We start from the raw sequence: 21,318 nt of genomic DNA on the forward strand, positions 1-21,318 counted from the left end.
TTGGTGTTACTTGTGTTTTTTCCAACGCCTTCGTCGCTGGCTGAAAGGACTTTCCACTCGCTGGATGTGGCTAGAGCGCTGAAGTTCTATGTGGACCGCACAAAGAGTTTCCGGAAGACGTCTCGGCTCTTTGTGAACTTTGGCCCTGTGAACCATGGGAAAGCCCTGTCCAAGGCTTCCATTTTCAGGTGGCTCTCCGGCTGCATCACCCATTGTCACCGGTCGGCAAACCGACCGTTGCCTGGCCGTCTGTCTGGTGTGCCCCTGCTAGACAAATAGGCAGAGCTGCTTGGTGAAGTTCGACGCACACCTTCACGAGATTCTACTGCTTCAACAGGGATTTCAGGGAGGAGTCCAGAGTCGGCCAAGCAATGCTGCGCAACCTGTTCGCTTGAAGGTGAGCCTGGTGAGGAGTTAAGAGATGCTCATGTTGAGCCTTGCCACCTCCCGTGGTTGTGCATGTGGGTACTGCTATGCATTCTTTATTAATGAGCATGTGAATCCATGCCATACCCCATGCTGGAGAAGGAACAAGTTACTTACATGTAACTGTTGTTCTCCATCATGGGTCTGGCATGGATTCACATGCGAACCTGCCTCCCTACCCCTATGCAGCTCTTCTCTTGGTCCTACTGCCACTTTACGTGCTACCAAATCTGAAGATGGCTGCCAGAGGAGGGGCTTAGGTAGAGGGCATTCATTGGCTGGGAGCGGTATGACCCAGAGCTCAGTGATTGGTTTATGGGAGAAAGACAGTTCAGAAAGTAAACTGATTTTTCTTTTACTGACGATTCCCAGCCTGACGACGGGGGAATATTCATGAGCATGTGAATCCATGCCAGACCCCATGCTGGAGAACAACAGTTACAGGTAAGTAACTTGTTCCTTGTTCTCATCCAGGTTGACCTTCCTACTTCAACCTGATACCCTCATCCATCTGTCCCTTCGGTCCGGTCCACGATTTTACAGATGTGGTCTCTGGTTCTTCTTCTTGTCTGTTACGGGCACACAACTCTCTCTGCTCCATTGCTGCCAAATCAACCCCCTCCAGGTTTTCCTGGGTTCTCAGTTGTGACATTCTGTGGTTACAACGGTTCCTCCTCACCTTCCTCCCAGGTTGTTATATCTGCGGTTGAGGCTTCTGGGAAACCTTCCGATTCTCATGCTGCGCCCAGGCCCTGAACTGACTTCTCCCTGGTGGTGGCCATTAGTTTCCAGAGATGTCTCCTCTTTCACTTTCTGGAGCTGAATAGGTTTGGGAGATTGTTTTATCATGAGGACCTGGTTATTACTGGGGTGCTTCGAATGACTGATCACAGTGAATGGTTCATATAGTAGACTTGTATGGTTATGGTGTGCCGGCAGAAACTACCCAATGCAGTCGCTGGGTAGGTCTGCTCAGAGATCTGTCCCCATCATCACTTTCTCGTTTTCTGAGACCCAGTTAGTATGTGCATGCCTCTCCTCATTAGCGCTTACTCATGGGGCCGTTGTCATGTATGTAGGCCTGCTCAGAGTATAAAAGACCATTCCTGTGTCCCAGGTTTTTGGTGGTAGTTCCTGGTTGGTGTAACCCCTGATGTCCGTCTTCTGCTCTCAGGTTCCCATGTCATTGAGGCTATGGATGACCGTTAAATTGAGGTCTACATTAATCCCACGGTTGACACCACATGTCATAGGTGGCCAAGAAACCACTCCAAGTCTGAGGCAGATCAAGGGGTTTTATTATAAATGCACCACAGTGGCCAATGATCAGTGGCACTAACCATGGTTACAGATGCTTTGTTTAGGGAGGAGGTTTTATTTTTCGACCAAAATGCATTCAAAATTATTTATTCGAAATGTTAACTGAATACCCCCTAGCACCACTTCCCAACCCCTTCTCCTGCCTTTTGATTGAAATATTGGCACGTTCTTGTCTTGAACAAGTTAACCGTTGCTCCAAAGGACCATCTCTATACACTGTTACCCTGTATCAGTGTACTGGCCTTGCCACACATCCTCTCTTTCCCTGAAGTCCTCCAGTGGAGTGAGAGAACAGGAGTCTGTGTGGATTGAAAAGTTGGGGGTGAGTTTGAGGCCTATGAGTATAGTTCTGCCCACCTCCCCAGTGGGCATCAACTGAGGACTCATTCCGATACTGTGTATCAGTTACACATAGAATCATTTTTTCATGCTTGTAGTTCATTATTTTGTAGTTGAGATGGAAATCTTACTGTGTTATCGTGTTTCTCTAGTTGCTATTTATAGTTCTGCTACCCGGATCTATCCTTAGGACTTGCTGCAATAACTCCTCAGGCATTTTTTCATTTGCTGTTTTTAGTATTGGGATTAGCCACTCCCTCTCATACCTATACAAAACAAAACAACAATCTTTTCTGAACTCTGTATGGTCCTGAAAGATTCTGGGTTCTGTTCAGTTCATAAGACCTTTTTCCTCTGTAGACTAAGGCCTGGATGCCCAAGGCCTGGGCACAAGAAACCAATGTTCAGACAAGCCAAGCTCTCTAAGACCAATAGGTTAGTGATTTGATGCAATATAAAAGCCTTGTCACTTAACCTACCACAACTCTCCCACAGCAACACCGTTAAGAGAGATTGCATGTATCATGTGCCTGTGCTGTTGCCCTAAAATCCCTTCTCTGGGGAGGATCCTGGTTGTTGTAGGGAGCCTTACTGTCTGTCATTCTATATTATAATTGTATTTCATTCCCTATAAGCTAAATATGCAATACACCCTTGGACATACTGGGCTGATGGCTAAGGTGATGGGTGGTTAAATTGGGAGAGAGGATTTTGAGATTTCCGTTGTTTTAGGTAAGGAAGATCAGCAGGACTATCGCCTTTCCTCCTGCCTCCTTCCTTTTTTATAATTTAAGGATGGCGTTTGTTTTTACTTTTATGTAGTTATAAAATGTGCTGGAAATTGTTAAATCTGTGAGATAGATTGTAAAAGGTTTGATTAACCAAACACAATAAAAAAGAAAATATGCATTTATGTTGTTTCTCATAATAATTAAGCATTTTATTTCTTACTAATAAAACACTAATTCCAGGATTCTTTTCTTCAGTCCAACAGGAAAACTGTCCACAGCAATGGAAACATTTTGATGGATTCCTGTACAGGAAGAGCTCTGAAAATGTTTGTGAAAGCAGCCTTTTCCCAGGACGCCCAATGTCTCAGGCTGCGGAGAATCATTCCACATTCTGCACCTTTTGGAAAGCTTATGATAGGGAATGACGATGTGCTTAGAGAACAGGCCATGTAAATACACTGAATGTGGTGAATTGTTATTTAATTGCATGTAGAACAGGATCCACGAGCCGCACAAAAGAAACTCTAAAGTGAAGTGCTAGTCACAATCCTAAGATCTGCGTAGGTAACCCTTATAGTGAGACATACCACCTACATATGCTGAATGTTCTCTCCCTGTTTCTGTGAATGCAACTCAAAGGCCAAACAACTACCAAGGAGTGGAAAAGACACAGAAGAGGATGTTCAAATGTAGATGAGGCCACATAAAGACCCACAAGCCTATTCATGGGAACTTTGCAGGTTGGAAATCCTGGTATAAACTCATCCCCCAAATGTCAGCACGTTGAAGCTACTGGTACCCCGTGTCCAGCGTAACCAGCTTAACCCCACCTTCTTTGGCCCTGGGGATGGCTGATGTCGTTGCTGAAGTTCATGGTAAATGTTGATGACGGCACAGCAGCACCTGCCAGAGTAGCACTTACGAAGCCTAAAAGTGAAGTATGTGATCATACAGAGCGTTGTGCTGGCATGCCCTGCCATCTTAATAATGCTAATTCTAGTCATTACTGTAATGCAGAAACATAACAGCCCTAGTGATGCTGGACATTTAAACCAGGAGAGCAGCGGACTAGAGGAAGCTGCTGGAGAGAGAAATCTGTCTCTCGTGGAACAGGCCAAGAGATTGTGAGGCCAGAGAGGGAGCCGTGGAGCCAACTGGCTCGAATCTTGAATATAGTGAAGCTGTCTGGAGGAAGACACATGCTGTAGGAACACCAGGAGCCAAGCGAGGGCTCGCCAGTGTTCGTAGGTACTTTGGAGCAGCTTTCGATTTACTGGAGTCTGAAGACATGAGATAGAAGGGCCCAGCAGAGATTGTGGGACATTGAGAGGCCAAGAAGCAAATACAGTGACAGAAAGGAAGATGCCGAACAACCGCTTCTGGCCCACCGCACACAAAGGGGAATACGCAGCCAAAGCCAGTGAGTCCTCCCAGGTGAAGTGGGGACTCTGGCACGCATTGGCAGCCTTATCGAAACCAAGTGAATCAAGTACATGAGAGGGAGAGTGAAAGAGTAGTTCTACGAAAGTGGGAGCAGAAGAAATACACAAAGCCAAAGCTTTCCATTTTGTGAATGCATGCGTGCTGTGCACAATTAAAAGAAGCCCTGGTCAAAAAAATACCAGGCAAATAAAGAAACAATGCAAGCAGGAATCAGACACTGTCAATCTTGGAGGGATGTGCAGAGCCTACCTGAAGTAGGTCCTGGCAAGGAAGTATACCAGGCAGTGGCAAGAGAGTGATATATGAGAAAGTCCTGGCAGGGAAGTATACCAGGCAGTGACGAGAGAGTGATAATGAGAAAGTCTTTGCAGAAGAGTACACCAGTCAAGGACAGATTGATTATTGTATAAGAGACCTATGAATCAAAGAGGTCCTGAGAAAAGCAAGTCAAGACTAGCAATAAGGCTACTCTGATCATAAGAAAAAGAGTGAAAACCTGGCAGGAGAGTACACCAGTCAAGGACAGATTGATTATTGTATAAGAGACCTATGAATCAAAGAGGTCCTGAGAAAAGCAGGCCAAAACTAGCAATAAGGCTACTCTGACCATAAGAAAAAGAGTGAAAACCTGGCAGGAGAGTACACTAGGCATCCTGACAAGACAGAGATGGAAAGCCAAGTTAGTTTACACATTTGATTAAAAGAAAGCCCAAGGAACTGACATTGTACTGACATTGTTGAACAAGCAACCAAGGGAAGGGAAATCCAAGGCAAGGAAATGTGACGGGTCAGTAATGCGAGGCGGATAACTGCTTGTAGTTTTCTCAGTATTTGACATTTTATTTCAAAGACAAATTTCAAATAAAACCTAACTTAGCCTACTCTACCAGGGAATTCCCACCTAGTCTAAGATCTAAGGGAAAATCTCCTAGCATACACAAAACAGTCCCTCACACTAAGCAATGATACAGTCAAAACAAAGTATAAACAGCATAAATAAAAGATTCCCAAACAACCAGTGTCTTGGATGACTTCTACTTGCCCTGGGTAGATCTTCTTTCCCCCAGGAATGTCCAAAGTCAATTTCTTCCAAGGATGAATAAAGTTTTTTTTAAAAAAAATAGTATTGTATTAGATTTTTGTTACCAACGTAATACAACCAAGAATCATATAAGTATAACATCATCAGAAGCCACCTTCATTGTTAAGACTTTACTCAATCTGGGTAACCTACCAACAAAAAGAAAGGACAAGTAAATCACAATTGCGTGAGGTGACCCGGATGGCTTTCAAACCTGTGGTAACTTAAAAAACAAGAAGATCCCTCCCCTCTGCCCCAACACCAACAACCCTCCCTTCACATCTGGGGAAAAGAGGTCTTAAATTCTAGAACTATACAGATCGCAACACCACTTATCCATTGGATATAATACTGTACATTTCCGGAATCAGAATCATTGGTACACCAATTTTGTTCGACCAAGGCCCACTTCTCTATGTGCTGGGAGTGATCATTTGTAGGTTGTCAGGCCCCCTATTGTTTGTTATTGCGTTGCCTGCTTGTATGTGACCTTAAACACTGCATAGTATTCCAAGAAGGGGAGCCACTTCATATCTATGTGGGAATTCGTTTCCAGCCGCGCAGCTGTGATGCTTTCCATCTGGTATATCTCATGGGCTTTGTTTAACCATTCTTTCTTTGATGGTAACATATTACATCTTCAGCGGACCGTGAGGCAAACTCTTGCTGCTAAAAGCAGGTTTCTGGGCATGTGCGACAGTACTGTGTGTGTGTCCCCTCCGCGTCTGCTTCTATTTCAAATAGCATTAATAAAGGAGACGAGTTTCTGTGAATCCCATCTATGGCTCGCATCCAACCCAGGATCACCTTCCAGTAAACCTGAACATTCTGACAACTCCACCACTGGTGCCAATAGTCCCAAACTTCGGGGCAATCTCTCCAACAATACGGGGTAACACCTGGATACAATTTTGCCAATCGTTGCAGGGTTAGGTGCCATCGCATCAGTAGCCTTCTGTTATGCATCTTATATTGCATGGAGTTTGAGTGGAACAGATCAATCTATATATCACTTCCCAAGTATCTTGCCTATCTTGTAAGCCTAACTCTCCTTCCCATCTGATTTGTGCCCCTGGTATTGGTAAATGGCCTGTGCTTATTAAGGAGGAATAAAGCTTTGTTATCAACCCTCTGGAGCCATGGTGTTCATTTAGGGCACGTTCTAGGGGTGTGAGTGCTTGTCTGAGGGATTTGCCCCAGCACGGTTCTAATAGTGCACTCCTTAGTTGTAAGTACTACAATGGTGAGATGACGATGTCCTGTTGGGTCGATTCAATTTTCAACTTTGGTCACAAAGGCGCCATCCTTCCACATCTGCCCTGCTCGTACCAAGCTGCCATCATATTGAGGCTGAAAGCAAATTGGATCAACCAGCAGTTCTCTTATGGGGGGGCCCAAATGGAAAGTGGTGATGGCCAAGTTGTCACTCCACGCGTACCTTTTGATGGATGCCAGAGAGACCACAAAACTGCAAGAACTGGGTGCTCACATATTCTATGGGGCATGCTACTGCTTTGGACCCATTACCATTCGCCAGGGTTACCGGAGAGGATAACCCATTATCAAGATTCACCCATTGCTTCTCTGTATTTTCCCACAGGCTATCCACGCGAATGCGTAGCTGTGAGGCCCTGTAGTATTCAAAGACGTCTGGGCAACCCATACCCCCTTTGTTCTTGGGCGTTATCAATGTGTTGTATGAAATCCGTGGTCTCTGGCCAACCCACAGAAACTGAAGCAATGTTCGCTTCACCTCTGTGTGGAATGGTTCTGGGATCACTACTGGAAGTGATTGGAAGAGAAACAACAGTCTCGGCAGTATGTTCATTTTGATAGACGTGAACCTGGCGTACCAAGAGAGCGCTATTTTTGACCGCCTATGCGAGTCGGTTTTAATTGTTTCCCACAGGGGCAGGAAATTTGCCTGAAACAGTTTCATTAAATCTTTTGTGAGTACTACCCCCAGGTATTTGTTACCTACTGCTTGTGACTGGAATCCCCAGGCCGCTACCAATTGCTCACGGAGGGGAGAGGACTGCCTCAACACAAGTGCTTCTGTTTTTTTTTTTTTAATTAACGCAGAACCCAGATAACATGCCATATTCCGCAAAAGCTGCGAAGAGGGCTGGGACCGATATTGTTGGTTGGGTTATATATACCATAATGTCATCCGCAAATAAGGCGAGTTTATATTCACACCCATACCTCAGTAACCACCTTTTTTGGGCGTTTGCTCGGATAGCCTGCGCCAGTGGTTCTAGGACTAAAGCAAACAAAAGGAGTGATAGGGAACAGTCTTGGTGCGTGCCTCGAGTGAGAACAAAGATCTCTGATGCGATATCATTAAAAAACACTTTAGCCTTAGCGTCTTGGTATAACGCCTGTGCCCCTGTTATCCATTGTTGGCCCGACCGTGCCCATTGCATGACTGCACGCAAAAAAGGCCATTCCACCCTGTCAAGCGCCTCTCTGTGTCGATTGACATTAGAGTAGGACAATCATCTAGCTCATTTATGGAGGCTATCAGATCCAGGGTTTCACGAATACTATTGGCACCCTGCCTGCCCTTTATGTACCCAACTTGATCTGTGTGTACTAAATGGGGGGGGGGGAGTAAAGTTTAAAATCGGTTCTTAAAAAGCTCCAAAGAAACAAAAGTTCACCCAAACAAAGGTCCACTGGTAACCGTTCCTTCTTCGTTTGTTGAAAAGATTCCATTTCCAAGTTCCACAAAGAACACAGCACCAATTGCAATCCTGGATAGCCTCCTTACAGGATAGAATGGACAGAGATCAAAACAAAAGTACCACTTCAGTTTTAACAACCACTCTTCTTTTGTAATGTTTGCAGCGTCGTGAATACACTTTGTCAGGATGCGTCTTCTAAAGGGGTTGCTTTTCTTGTGAAAGCAGACTCCTATGCCTCACAGTCTACTTCTGCTTCAACTACATTCAAAATAATAATGTTCTGACAATATGATAGACAGCCACAGTTCTACTGCTTCTGCTACAACTTAGAAACTATATTAGGCAACTTAGGTAGGCATGGCACTCTTTTTCCTGTACCATATGAAAGGGCTGCCACTTAGCCTCTTCTGTCTGTCTTGCAGCTACCACAAACACAAATTTGTCTGGGCTTCTAGACTGCTTCTCTCAGCTTCACCAGTCTCAGCTTCACAGATTCTTGATTAGTTCTTTTAACAAGCACCCATCTCCCGCCCCCAGATTTGAGTACACCTTTCTTTTTCCAGTAGTTACCCCAAAGCTGTACTACCACTCTTCCGGCCTTGGATAACCTTGTGACCCTTGTATCAGAATACTCTGGGTTTATGACAACTTCAACAACTTCAAAACAACGGTGTTCAGATCTTAATTGGGATAGTTTCACCATAGGAAGGACCTGTCTACTGGCTTTGGTAATGCCTGTTTCTTTCATGACTTCAGCAACTTCTACAACTGTTAAGGGTTTGTTCTGAATGTTACAAGTCAGGTTTCACTTTAGAAACAAATTTAGGTACACATAATCTCTCTTTCATTATAACTTCAATTTACAAACTTGCATTCCCTTTTATTCAGGCAGCGTTCTGCTTTAACGAGGATCGGGAAACACAGTGGGCCTCATCACGAGTTTGGCGGTAACCGTAAAATCTGGCGGTAACGCTATCAGCGCTGGATTTAAGGGTCTGTCGGATTACGAGTACAAATACCGCCGGCGCCATTACAGCCGGCGCAGGTACAGCCAGCTATAAAAGCGCCAGTATCCATTTGCGCTATTACAGAGCAATCACAAGTCTGGCGTAGGCGCTATTAGCGCCAGAAAAGCGGCGAAAAATCCGCCGTAAATACCCCTAGCCAAATGCTGGAGGTAAAAGAACACAGGGCACAGCAATAAGGGCCCAGGTGAAACCAATGCAAATCAGAGGCCTACAATGGACCCACCCATGCACAACACACCCTCCCTAACACCATTCCACCAGCAGGAGTAGGGAGGAGACAGCAATAAGAGCCCAGGTGAAACCAATGCAAATCAGAGGCCTACAAAGGACCCACCCATGCACAACACACCCTCCCCAACACCATTACACCAGCAGGAGCAGGGAGGAGACAGCAATAAGGGCCCAGGTGGAACCACTGCAAATCAGAGGCCTACAAAGGACCCACCCATGCACAGCACACCCTCCCCTACACAATTACACCAGCAGGAGCAGGGAGGAGACAGCAATAAGGGCCCAAGTGAAACCAATGCAAATCACAGGCCTACAAAGGACCCACCCATGCACTGCACACCCTCCCCAACACCATTACACCAGCAGGAGCATGGAGGAGACAGCAATAAGGGCCCAGGTGAAACCAATGCAAATCAGAGGCCTACAAAGGACCCACCCATGCACAACACACCCTCCCCAACACCATTACACCAGCAGGAGCAGGGAGGAGACAGCAATAAGGGCCCAGGTGAAACCAATGCAAATCAGAGGCCTACAAAGGACCCACCCATGCACAACACACCCTCCCCAACACCATTACACCAGCAGGAGCAGGGAGGAGACAGCAATAAGGGCCCAGGTGGAACCACTGCAAATCAGAGGCCTACAAAGGACCCACCCATGCACAACACACCCTCCCCAACGCCATTACACCAGCAGGAGCAGGGAGGAGACAGAAATAAAGGCCCAGGTGGAACCACTGCAAATCAGAGGCCTACAAAGGACCCACCCATGCACAACACACCCTCCCCAACACCATTACACCAGCAGGAGCAGGGAGGAGTCAGCAATAAGGGCCCAGGTGGAACCACTGCAAATCAGAGGCCTACAAAGGACCCACCCATGCACAACACACCCTCCCCAACACCATTACACCAGCAGGAGCAGGGAGGAGACAGCAATAAGGGCCCAGGTGGAACCACTGCAAATCAGAGGCCTACAAAGGACCCACCCATGCACAACACACCCTCCCCAACGCCATTACACCAGCAGGAGCAGGGAGGAGACAGCAATAAAGGCCCAGGTGGAACCACTGCAAATCAGAGGCCTACAAAGGACCCACCCATGCACAACACACCCTCCCCAACACCATTACACCAGCAGGAGCAGGGAGGAGTCAGCAATAAGGGCCCAGGTGGAACCACTGCAAATCAGAGGCCTACAAAGGACCCACCCATGCACAACACACCCTCCCCAACACCATTGCACCAGCAGGAGCAGGGAGGAGACAGCAATAAGGGCCCAGGTGGAACCAATGCACACAGGCCTACAAAGGACCCACCCATGCACAGCACATACTTCCAAACACCATGCTGCCATTTGTAGCCAGGAGCCTTGGTGTGGACATCTATCTGCTGCGCCTGTAGCTACAGAGGTCAGCCAACCAGGCCAGGGCCCTGGGAGCACAGGGAGTGGTGGGGGTGAGGAGAAGGAGGAGGAGAGCAGCACCAGCAAGGCGGCCAGCCATCCCCAGGGTCAGGCCAACACTCTGGGCCCTGACTGATGGCCAGTTGGTGACCAAGTATAGGCTGGACAGGGCAACCATCACCCAGTTTCTGGACACAATCCAGGATGACATTGGCAGCCGTACAGCCATCAGCACAGCAGTGCCCCCGCTTGTAAAGCTTGTGTCCGTGCTACAATTCCTCGGAACTGGCAGCTACCAACACACCGTTGCCATGATGCATGGCATGGCCCAGTCCACCATCAGTGACATGCTGGGACAGGTGCTGGATGCACTGCTGCTCCATGTGAATGAGCACATCACGTTGCCAGCCACACAGGCACAGGTGAACCAGCTGAAGGGTCAATTCCATGCCATTGCCCAAGTTCCGAATGTCAGCAGCCCTGGACTGCACACATGTAGCACTCGTACCACCCCATGCATGTGAGGCAGCCTACAGAAACCGGAAAAATTACCATTCCATGAATGTGCAGATGACATGTAGCCCTGACCTCACCTTCTGCCAATGCTGTGCCCGCTACCCAGGATCCACCCACAACTCCATGGTCCTGCGCAACAGTACCCTGCCAGCTTACATGGAAAGGCACCGAGGCCAAAACACATGGATGCTGGGTGAGTACAAATGTAGTGCGTAATGCATGTTAGACATCTGATGGGGCTGGACATACACAGTGAAATCCCTGCACGCCAACAGGCAGCACCAGCAATGCAACATTCATATGCATGTACCTTGCACGAGAACCCTTGGACATATCCAACACAGCAGAACACACCCAGTCTGGATGACAAAGACATGTGGCAGCACAGTCACATATGGAAGCCCAACTACCACAAAGCCTCCGGTGAGTGTTGCAGTATAGCTTCCCACCCTGACGCAGCAGAGACATCCCACCCTGGCCACCTGACAGTCATGCCAATGTTACACGAAAGTAGGTACATCCACAAAAGCACTAGACCAAACTAGTCTGATTAACGACAATTTACATCCCTGAAACACTGACCCCGATTGGCCAATCACATGCCTGGAGAACTTTACATAATAGTGCCAATCAGCAAACGCAACAGCAGACAAAGGGAATGACAATGACACATGGGCTAACCGCATGTTGCATGCAAAAGCAGATAGAAGGGTCCCCTCCTCCAGTGACAAAAGACAGAGTACTGTCACATTTAGAAACCGAGGAGTTGCAAGTTGTAAGTACTCCATGGATTCAATGCTGCCCCTATCACAGCACACACCACAATGTAAGTGACCAAATGATAACTATCCCACATGTAAGACATGAGTGATGCACATAACAACTCACATATACAAATATACACAGCTGCATGGCAACCTCACACCATGCATGTCCTTGAAGTCAAAGGGTGGATGCCAACACTGCAATGAGATAGCATGACCTCTTCAACACAAACTTGATCCTGCTGACAACGTCACTGATGTCTGAGCCTTGTGCACCCACTGGACTTACCTTGTCCCCATACCGGCTTTCTCTCCCCTGCAGGTGATTCTGGAAATCCTCATGACCCCTGTGCGTCATCCACACACTGCAGCTGAGCAGGCATACAACATTGCCCATGGACGTACACGCATCTGCGTGGAGAGGGCATTTGGACTGCTGAAGGCACGCTTCCGGTGCCTAGACCGTACGGGAGGGGCATTGATGTATGCATCTGAAAAAGCTGGCAAAATTGTACTTACATGTGCCATGCTGCACAACATTTGCTGTCGCAGGAATGTGCCACTGCCCCCCGATGCTCATGTGCAGCCACCTGAGGATGGGAGTGAAGATGATGATGTGCCAGAAGGTGTTGCACGTGCACACAGGAATGGGGTGAGGGGGGGGAGGTTGGACAGACAGGGCTTGATTGAGAATTATTTTTGATATGGGTGATGGCTACATTTTGCACATGTCACTAAAACATTAAAGAGCACTTCATCTCAATCATGACTGTCCATGCTTTGTATGAATTTTTAACGTTATTTATTTAAAGAATGTCAACCCCCCTCCCCCCAGTGGACACCCAGCACACAATCCCCCCTCTCCCCAGTGAACACTGAGCACACAACCCCCCTAGTTAACTCCCCACAACAGTGCAGGTAGGTGCATGTTCTCAGGGCACCCACAACAATGCCATGTCCATCTATGATGGTCACGGGCGTTTTCCATTTCCTGGCCTCTCTGGTGTGTGGGATCTCAGGTGGCGCAATGAACGGCGCCTAGGTGAAGGCTCAAGGGATCCCTCCGTGGGTGTAGTGGAGGTTGATAGGACTCACCCGGTGACCTGCATATGCTGACGGAGAAGGTTGTTCGATTCCCTTGTCTGCTCAGCTAGTGCAGATAATGCTACGCACAACTCCCGTACCCTTCGGCCAACACCTGTCAGGGCTGAGGTGCATTGCTCCACCACTCTCCGTGTGTGCGCGTTGTCTCGGGCCATGTACTTGCAGCCATGCCGTATGGACCCACTGATGGCCTTGATGTGCTGGCTGTGCACTTTGGACATGGACTCCACTTTTACCTGTTTGGCCTCAATTATGTCCAGACATCCCATCACAGCTGTTCCCGTGATGAAAGGTACCCCCTGGTGTGGTGGGTGCCGGCCTGGCAGCTGTGCGCTGCTGGGGGGGGAGCTGCATGGGGACATGTTGGCAGCTTGGATGGGGCTGCTGTGGTCTGAGTGCCGGTCTTCTGGGGTGCCATATGATGGTGTGTTCACATCAGGCTCTGGTGTGCAGACACGACACACATGCACACATGGGGTTTGTGCTCTCTGTGTGGCTGGCCCTGAGCTCCCCTGTGGTGTGGCCATCCCTTCGGTGTCGCTGCATCTGGGGGAATGCAACAGTCCAGCCTGAGGCGAAGCTGGAGGTGTCTGTCCCTCATCGGGCTCTGACCCACAGGTGACTCCCTCTGCATCGGAAGTCTGCATGATGGCTTGGGGTGAAGTAGGCCCTGACACCCTGCGGCAATGTGGGTGCTACAACCATCTGCTTGGGCTGCGGTGTGGTGATGTGGGATGGGTCCTGCGTCGGTTTGCTTCCGGGCGGCCCCTTTACGGGGTGGTGGTGCTGGTCAAGGTACACTGCCTCGGGCGCTGTGATGAAGTGGCCTCCTCACCGTCATCGTGATCTTGTGACGATCGCTGTGTGCCTGTAGGGTACATAGGGTGTGGATTGAGTTCAGGGCAGCCTACATTAGTATCGTGCAGTTCATGGCATCAAGTGGGATTGTAGGCATTATCGATTATTCATGGCACTTGCATTGTGTCCAATGCCCATGTAGTGATTGGTGGAATGTGTCAGTGTAGAGGAAATGTTTGCGTGTCATCATCACATGTGGGATGGGGATGCACCATGCACATGGTCCTGGGGGTTTATTCATGCACACTCACACTCTACGTAGCAGTGCCATGGCAATGGATGTCTTTCCCCTGGCCCTTGTATTGATGCAGTGGACGTGCAGGGGAGTCTAGGGGGCACAACGGTTCAGTGGTTCAAAGGCTCAGTTATGGGTATCTGCAGTGCCTCACACACATTTCATGCACATTCATTCACTCAGGGTCTGCATGTGTGGTCCTTTCAGAGGCATGCATTTGGGGTGGGATTCACCTGCAGCCGGCTGGATACCAGTGCCAGCCTCCGCTCCACCAACTCCCTCTATGGTGCCTATGTCAATTAGCGCAGTCATCTTCTCCTCCCAAGGTGTGATTTCGGGTGGTGGTGGCCCTCCTCCAGTGCCCCTACTTGCACTCCTGTGCTGTGAGAGTATGCCACGTACTCTGACACACAAGTCATTGAGGCGCTTGCAACAGTCATCCCCATCCCGGGGCACGCGCCCTACTGCAGGCACCCTCTGGCTGATGTCCCGCCAGATCTGTGCGCGATGTTGCCCGCTTGTCTTGCGCTGCTGTAATTTGTCATGATCTCTGCCTCCTCCACAAGTACGGCCATCTCCCGGTCACTGAATTTTGGTTTCCTGACCCTGTCCAGGACTGACTTGCCCCTGGTGCGCTCCTGTGACATATTTCACTCTTCCCACGGGTGGGTGGCTTGCAGGGGCTGTGATATCTGACGGATTCCAAAATGGCTGCCGCTTTGTTTCCCGTTCCGGCGTTGACGCGTTTCCCGCACGCTAACAGCGCACACATATGACACGCACTATTTGCGCGGGATGGCGGGAGCGCACGGTGCGCTGCATTTACAGGTTCTTGGGCCTTTTTTATATCAAGCTCAATTTGCGCTAACACCATGTCTCTGTGCGCGTGCATGAAACTCGTGATTTGGCGGACTATCCGCCGGGGGGCTTGGCGTTAGCGCTAATACCGCTCGACGGGAAAACCGATGCATTACCGCCAAACTCGTGATGAGGCCCAGTGTCTTATACGTGACCTTTCTTTGATGTGAAATATTCTTGTAACATTTTGAGAAAGTCAGCTACTACATCTTGAACCCTGAAACTAAAACAACCCCTTGATTTTGGCACATTAGGTGGTGCAAATCTCCACCATGTGTGTAAAAACCTTTGCGACACAGAAGAGAGAGAAAGGGTGCTGGAAACCAGAATATCTGGTTGGCATGGCAGCTGGCAAAGCTGTTGGCTTGGAATGTAAAGACCCCAATTTGTTAATTTTAGTGACCGTGGACGATACTGCAGTTAATACCTACAATGTGGAATGACCCCTCCCTCAAATCTCCACAGAGGGGATGAGGAAGCAATTTGGAGATTATGTTTAAGAGGATAAATGTAACAAGTATGCGCTTTTTTATTATCGAAACACTAGTCCTTCGGGAACTTGGAGAATATTGTGTGAATAAAGTGTCAAGAAGTTGACGTGTGGGGGAGAAAGGTAGAGGCACTGGATATTCCATGCATTTCCCTGAATACACTGAGACCATCGGTGCTGGGGTCTCACTTTCTACAGTGTTTGACATGTGGGGGAGAAAGGTAGAGGCACTGGATATTCCATGCCATGTCCCTCAATACACTGAGACCATTGGTGCTGGGGTCTCACTTTCTACAGTGTTTGACATGCGGGGGAGAAAGGTGGAGGCACTGGATATTCCATGCCATGTCCCTGAATACACTGAGACCATTGTTGCTGGGGTCTCACTTTCTACAGCGTTTGACATGTGGGGGAAAAAGATAGAGGCACTGGATATTCCATGCCATGTCCCTGAATACACTGAGACCATCGGTGCTGGGGTATCACTTTCTACAGTGTTTGACATGCAGGGGACAAAGGTAGAGGCACTGGATATTCCATGCCATGTCCCTGAATACACTGAGACCATCGGTGCTGGGGTTTCACTTTCTGCAGCGTTTAACATGCGGGGGAGAAAGGTAGAGGCACTGGATATTCCATGCCATGTTTCTGAATACGCTGAGACCATCGGTGCTGGGGTATCACTTTCTACAGTGTTTGACATGCAGGGGACAAAGGTAGAGGCACTGGATATTCCATGCCATGTCCCTGAATACACTGAGACCATCGGTGCTGGGGTCTCACTTTCTGCAGCGTTTAACATGTGGGGGAGAAAGGTAGAGCACTGGATATTCCATGCCATGTCCCTGATTACACTGAGACCATTGGTGCTGGGGTCTCACATTCTACAGTGTTTGACATGTGGGGGAGAAAGGTAGAGGCACTGGATATTGCATGCCATGTCCCTGAATTCACTGAGGCCATCGGTGCTGGGGTCTCACTTTCTACGGTGTTTGACAAGTGGGGGAGAAAGGTAGAGACACTGCATATTCCATGCCATGTCCCTGAATACACTGAGACCATCGGTGCTGGGGTCTCACTTTCTACAGTGTTTGACACGTGGGGGACAAAGGTAGAGGCACTGGATATTCCATGCCATTCCCTGAATTCCCTGAGACCATCGGTGCTGGAGTCTCACTTTCTACAGTGTTCGACATGCGGGGGAGAAAGGTAGAGGCACTGGATTTTCCATGCCATGTCCCTGAATACACTGAGACTATCGGTGCTGGGGTCTCACTTTCTACAGTGTTTGACATGCGGGGGGGGAAAGGTAGAGGCACTGTATATTCCGTGCCATGTCCCTGAATACACTGAGACCATCGGTGCTGGCGTCTCACTTTCTACAGTGTTTGACATGCAGGGGAGAAAGGTAGAAGCACTGGATATTCCATGCCATGTCCCTGAATACACTGAGACCATCGGTGCTGGGGTCTCACTTTCTGCAGCGTTTAACATGTGGGGGGGAAAGGTAGAGGCACTGGATATTCCATGCCATGTCCCTGAATACACTGAGACCATTGGTGCTGGGGTCTCGCTTTCTACAGCGTTTGACATGTGGGGGAGAAAGGTAGAGGCACTGGATATTCCATGCCATGTCCCTGAATACGCTGAGACCATCGGTGCTGGGGTCTCACTTTCTACAGTGTTTGACACATGGGGGAGAAAGGTAGAGGCACTGGATATTCCATGCCATGTCCCTGAATACACTGAGACCATTATTGCTGGGGTCTCACTTTCTACAGTGTTTGACACGTGGGGGAGAAAGGTAGAGGCACTGGATATTCCATGCCATGTCCCTGAATACACTGAGACCATTATTGCTGGGGTCTCACTTTCTACAGTATTTGACACGCGGGGGAGAAAGGTAGAGGCACTGGATATTCCATGCTATGTCCCTGAATACACTGAGACCATCGGTGCTGGGGTCTCATTTTCTACAGTGTTTGACACGTGGGGGAGAAAGGTAGAGGTGCTGGATATTCCGTGCCATGTCCCTGAATACACTGAGACCATCGGTGCTGGGGTCTCACTTTCTACAGCTTTTGACATGCGGGGGAGAAAGGTAGAGGCACTGGATATTCCATGCCATGTCCCTGAATACGCTGAGAACATCGGTGCTGGGGTCTCACTTTCTACAGCGTTTGACATGTGGGGGAAAAAGATAGAGGCACTGGATATTCCATGCCATGTCCTGAATACACTGAGACCATCGGTGCTGGGGTATCACTTTCTACAGCTTTTGACATGCGGGGGAGAAAGGTAGAGGCACTGGATATTCCATGCCATGTCCCTGAATACACTGAGACCATCGGTGCTAGGGTCTCACTTTCTACAGCGTTTGACATGTGGGGAAAAAAGATAGAGGCACTGGATATTCCATGCCATGTCCCTGAATACACTGAGACCATCGGTGCTGGGGTCTCACTTTCTACAGCTTTTGACATGCGGGGGAGAAAGGTAGAGGCACTGGATATTCCATGCCATGTCCCTGAATACGCTGAGACCATCGGGGCTGGGGTCTCACTTTCTACAGTGTTTGACATGCGGGGGAGAAAGGTAGAGGCACTGGATATTCCATGCCATGTCCCTGAATACGCTGAGACCATCGGTGCTGGGGTCTCACTTTCTACAGTGTTTGACACGTGGGGGGGAAAGGTAGAGGCACTGGATATTCCATGCCATGTTTCTGAATACGCTGAGACCATCGGTGCTGGGGTATCACTTTCTACAGTGTTTGACATGCAGGGGACAAAGGTAGAGGCACTGGATATTCCATGCCATGTCCCTGAATACACTGAGACCATCGGTGCTGGGGTTTCACTTTCTGCAGCGTTTAACATGCGGGGGAGAAAGGTAGAGGCACTGGATATTCCATGCCATGTTTCTGAATACGCTGAGACCATCGGTGCTGGGGTATCACTTTCTACAGTGTTTGACATGCAGGGGACAAAGGTAGAGGCACTGGATATTCCATGCCATGTCCCTGAATACACTGAGACCATCGGTGCTGGGGTTTCACTTTCTACAGTGTTTGACATGTGGGGGGGAAAGGTAGAGGCACTGGATATTCCATGCATTTCCCTGAATACACTGAGACCATCGGTGCTGGGGTCTCACTTTCTACAGTGTTTGACACGTGGGGGACAAAGGTAGAGGCACTGGATATTTCATGCCATGTCCCTGAATACACTGAGACCATCGGTGCTGGGGTCTCACTTTCTGCAGCGTTTAACATGTGGGGGAGAAAGGTAGAGCACTGGATATTCCATGCCATGTCCCTGATTACACTGAGACCATTGGTGCTGGGGTCTCACTTTCTACAGTGTTTGACATGTGGGGGAGAAAGGTAGAGGCACTGGATATTGCATGCCATGTCCCTGAATTCACTGAGGCCATCGGTGCTGGGGTCTCACTTTCTACAGTGTTTGACAAGTGGGGGAGAAAGGTAGAGACACTGCATATTCCATGCCATGTCCCTGAATACACTGAGACCATCTGTGCTGGGGTCTCACTTTCTACAGTGTTTGACACGTGGGGGACAAAGGTAGAGGCACTGGATATTCCATGCCATGTCCCTGAATACACTGAGACCATCGGTGCTGGGGTCTCACTTTCTGCAGCATTTAACATGTGGGGGGGAAAGGTAGAGGCACTGGATATTCCATGCCATGTCCCTGAATACACTGAGACCATCGGTGCTGGGGTCTCACTTTCTACAGTGTTCGACATGCGGGGGAGAAAGGTAGAGGCACTGGATTTTCCGTGCCATGTCCCTGAATACACTGAGACCATCAGTGCTGGGGTCTCACTTTCTACAGTGTTTGACATGCGGGGGGGGAAAGGTAGAGGCACTGTATATTCCGTGCCATGTCCCTGAATACACTGAGACCATCGGTGCTGGGGTCTCACTTTCTACAGTGTTTGACATGCAGGGGAGAAAGGTAGAGGCACTGGATATTCCATGCCATGTCCCTGAATACACTGAGACCATCGGTGCTGGGGTCTCTCTTTCTACAGCGTTTGACATGTGGGGGGGAAGGGTAGAGGCACTGGATATTCCATGCCATGTCCCTGAATACACTGAGACCATTGGTGCTGGGGTCTCGCTTTCTACAGCGTTTGACATGTGGGGTAGAAAGGTAGAGGCACTGGATATTCCATGCCATGTCCCTGAATACGCTGAGACCATCGGTGCTGGGGTCTCACTTTCTACAGTGTTTGACACATGGGGGAGAAAGGTAGAGGCACTGGATATTCCATGCCATGTCCCTGAATACACTGAGACCATTATTGCTGGGGTCTCACTTTCTACAGTATTTGACACGCGGGGGAGAAAGGTAGAGGCACTGGATATTCCATGCTATGTCCCTGAATACACTGAGACCATCGGTGCTGGGGTCTCATTTTCTACAGTGTTTGACACGTGGGGGAGAAAGGTAGAGGCACTGGATATTCCATGCCATGTCCCTGAATACACTGAGACCATTATTGCTGGGGTCTCACTTTCTACAGTATTTGACACGCGGGGGAGAAAGGTAGAGGCACTGGATATTCCATGCCATGTCCCTGAATACACTGAGACCATTATTGCTGGGGTCTCACTTTCTACAGTATTTGACACGCGGGGGAGAAAGGTAGAGGCACTGGATATTCCATGCTATGTCCCTGAATACACTGAGACCATCGGTGCTGGGGTCTCATTTTCTACAGTGTTTGACACGTGGGGGAGAAAGGTAGAGGCACTGGATATTCCATGCCATGTCCCTGAATACACTGAGACCATCGGTGCTGGGGTCTCACTTTCTACAGCTTTTGACATTTAGAGGAGAAAGGTAGAGGCACTAGATATTCCATGCCATGTCCCTGAATACACTGAGACCATCAGTGCTGGGGTCTCACTTTCTACAGTATTTGACACGCGGGGGAGAATGGTAGAGGCACTGGATATTCCATGCCATGTCCCTCAATACACTGAGACCATCGGTGCTGGGGTCTCACTTTCTACAGTGTTTGACATGTGTAGATGAAAGGTGGAGGCACTGGGTATTCCATGCCATGTCCCTGAATACACTGAGACCATCGGTGCTGGGGTCTCATTTTCTACAGTGTTTGACACGTGGGGGAGAAAGTTAGAGGCACTGGATATTCCATGCCATGTCCCTCAATACACTGAGACCATCGGTGCTGGGGTCTCACTTTCTACAGTGTTTGACATGTCGGGATGAAAGGTAGAGGCACTGGATATTCCATGCCATGTCCCTGAATACACCGAGACCATTGGTGCTGGGGTCTCACTTTCTACAGTGTTTGACACGTGGGGGAGAAAGATAGAGGCACTGCATATTCCATGCCATGTCCCTGAATGCACTGAGACCATCAGTGCTGGGGTCTCACTTTCTACAGTGTTTGACACGTTGGGGAGAAAGGTAGAGGCATTGGATATTCCATCCATTTTCCTGAATACACTGAGACCGTCGGTGCTGGGGTCTCACATTCTACAGTGTTTGACACGTGGGGGAGAAAGGTAGAGGCACTGGATATTCCATGCCATGTCCCTGAATACACTGAGGCCGTCGGTGCTGGGGTCTCACTTTCTACAGTGTTTGACATGTGGGGGAGAAAGGTAGAGGCACTGCATATTCCATGCCATGTCCCTGACTACACTGAGACCATCGGTGCTGGGGTCTCACTTTCTACAGTGTTTGACATGTGGGTAGAAAGGTAGAGGCACTGGATTTTCCATGCCTTGTCCCTGAATACA

General features: G+C 48.9%; 1 protein-coding gene across 3 annotated transcripts in view; it reads left to right on the top strand.

Moving 5' to 3' along the window:
- LOC138480708 (zinc finger MYM-type protein 1-like) overlaps positions 1 to 6,467 on the top strand; it is a 135,769-nt gene extending 129,302 nt beyond the window's left edge. For all 3 annotated transcript variants that reach the window (XM_069612410.1, XM_069612411.1, XM_069612408.1), the window contains exon 3: positions 3,072 to 6,467. The gene's annotated coding sequence lies outside the window, so the exon portion shown is untranslated. The remainder of the gene's footprint in view (positions 1 to 3,071) is intronic.
- Positions 6,468 to 21,318: the final 14,851 nt, after the last annotated feature.

The sequence above is a fragment of the Ambystoma mexicanum genome, chromosome 5p, assembly GCF_040938575.1.
Source record: "Ambystoma mexicanum isolate Mex_15411 chromosome 5p, UKY_AmexF1_1, whole genome shotgun sequence".
NCBI classification, from domain to species: domain Eukaryota; kingdom Metazoa; phylum Chordata; class Amphibia; order Caudata; family Ambystomatidae; genus Ambystoma; species Ambystoma mexicanum.